Here is a 2,543-nt window from a genome sequence, read left to right on the forward strand (position 1 = left end):
GTGATGCTTTAATGGGAATCGGAGCTCTGTGAACGCCCTGTATTGTGAATGTTGCACATGTCTGGATCCCTGCAGCCAAGAGATTCTAACTCACGAGGTGTTCACGCATCACTTCCTGTTTGGCAGCACATCTGGACAAAGAGCTGCAGTTTTTAGACTGAGCTGTGGTGGGACAGCAGCACTCAGAGCTCCACAGTCTCTGCAGGACTTTCCACTTTTCTTACTTTCATGTGTATAAAATTCACCAATTACGTTCTAACAAATATGGATCAGGTGGACAGAAACTCTGGACTCTATAACAGCGAACTCGATGCTCAGGCTGAGCTTTGACACAAACCAGAGTCGTTTGGGTCATTAGTGGGTCAGAAAGTGCCAGAAACCTCCATGGAAACCAAATAAATCAGTGACCCGCACCGGCTGTTTCCTCAGACTCGATCTGTCACAGTTATTGACGGGACAATCAAGACGTGGGCGTCAGCTTCAATCGCTCTTTTCCCACTTTTACAAGCTCCAGCTCTGGTTGCTGGCTTGGCTCGGCCCGCCGCACATGTGGTACAATTAGCCTTCGCTTCATCGCGCATGTGTTCCTGGTTTCTGTGGTATTTCAGTCATTTCTGAGCTCCCACGGGAACCGCAAAAGCACCGCCGACCTGCCGCGGGGGCAAACCGAAGACTTCTGAGGTCTGCAGTTAAAGGTGGCAGTAAAGACGGTGAGCTCTGTGAAGCACACGAGGGAGCACACAACACTGCATGCATGTGTACGAGCATTACAGATGCTTTAGCTACACAGAACAATCAAATATTAATACTCAGGTAAATGAACCGTTTTAGTTTGTTTGCAATTTAGAATTAGGATCATTCATTTGTAATAATTGTAATTATACAATAATGAGTTTGGTATTATGTTTCAAACTGTCAAATTTACATCATCTCAGTGTGAAGCTGCATCAGCTGACTGATCTTCTTCTTCTGTAGCTTAAAATCAAGTTTGACTCGTTCCTGTTTGAGGACGTATGAAGGTAAATATCTGCATGGTTTCATTAGAAGCCTGGAAGTATTGTCCCCAGCATCAAATCTTATTTTGAAGGAATCACTGGGAAGTTGCTGACCTCTGCTAAACTTGTGTCGGTAGAACTGTGAGGTTTTCAGACTCTTTGTGATCTGAGCAGGATTTAAAATTCAGACGAGGTCGCAGCCTGAGCGCACCACGCTGTGAGACTGCACTGCTGCTCTCTTCATGCACAAAGTGCAAATATTGCTGCAAAATCCTCAAACAAAAGCACGCCAGGAAGTCACGGAGCACCATGGTAATACAAAACTCGTGGTGAGAGGGTGGAGGTCAGTCGGAGGTTGGAGGTCATCGGGTCATGAAGCTGGTGATAAATTTGGACCATAAAGCCCTGAGTGTGCCTTCAGGTGTCGTCTCACACCACACGTCTAAACTAAAGGCAGCTTCAAAACTGAGTCACTCCCCAAAGACACTCACATCGCTAAGGTCTGCAGTTAGGGGCGTGGGCAGGTGGCTGCAGGTGTGCAGTCCGGCTCAGGTTGGACGTGACCTACCAACAAGGCTTGCAAACATCATCCAAACACATTCTTGCAGCAATAAAACAGCACGAGGGACTAAAAATGTCTCCCAGTCCCAGGAGTCCTTCCTCCATCTTTACTTACAGTCTATGCTTTGAATCAGCACACTGTAACTTTGTCCAAACCTGCAGTCACACATGAATGAAAACTGTCACGCACCTATTTTACATCCTCTCTGAGCAACAGCCACGCGCCTGTGTGGAGTCAGCTGGGTCCTTCAGCGCCCGCTAACCAGCAGAGCGTCCTGCAGCGGGGGACGCAGACCCCTCTGAAACACATGAGCCCCTGAAAACATCTAAAAATCAGATGTTTTCCATCTCCAGCCCTCCGCCCAGCGGGGACCTGTAAAGCCCACAGAATTACATCAGAGGGAAACAGAGGAGGAAGAGAGGAGAGAGGGAGGAAAAATTCTTCAAGTATGAGAAAATTTTACTGCACTCCTCCTCCCCTCCTCTCTCTCTCCGTCCATCACCCTCCTCGTCCTCCTCCTGCCGGTCAGTCAGCGAGAGAGCCGGACTGAGACGAGACTTCAGCACCGCTGAGGGAAACTCCTCACCTCTGAGCAGGTAGGATGCTGCTGCAGGAACAAACTGCTGGGTTTACACCTGAGAGCGAGGTTCATAAACATTTAATATGAATGTAACGCAGAGCAGATTTCATTTGAAAATTCATCATTTAAACAGCAGAACTGTGCAGCCATGATTGCTGCTTTTCTTTATTCGAGGGCGAGGGTGAAACGAGCAGCTGCTGTTTTACATTCAGTGCCGACGATGTTTCAAAAGGTTTTAGCTTCATGTTTCATTTATTTTAAATTGCTTAGATATTTATCTCTTTATTTTTTATGAGCTTTGCAAGAACACGAGTTTCATACTTTGGTCATTTTTATGACTTTTACAAATAAACTGAAAAGATTTCTTTTTATTTGTTGGTTGAAAAAAGATTTAATTGTTGGACTT

The 2,543-nt window shown here is 46.2% G+C and overlaps 1 protein-coding gene across 1 annotated transcript in view; it reads left to right on the forward strand.

The window, feature by feature from the left end:
- The first annotated feature begins 1,477 nt into the window (after positions 1 to 1,477).
- tnxbb (tenascin XBb) overlaps positions 1,478 to 2,543 on the forward strand; it is a 50,838-nt gene continuing 49,772 nt past the window's right edge. Inside the window, exon 1 of the mRNA XM_013915197.1 lies at positions 1,478 to 2,153. The gene's annotated coding sequence lies outside the window, so the exon portion shown is untranslated. The remainder of the gene's footprint in view (positions 2,154 to 2,543) is intronic.

This window comes from Pundamilia nyererei, unplaced genomic scaffold (genome assembly GCF_000239375.1).
Source record: "Pundamilia nyererei isolate P.nyererei 1_Seehausen unplaced genomic scaffold, PunNye1.0 scaffold00268, whole genome shotgun sequence".
NCBI classification, from domain to species: Eukaryota; Metazoa; Chordata; class Actinopteri; order Cichliformes; family Cichlidae; genus Pundamilia; species Pundamilia nyererei.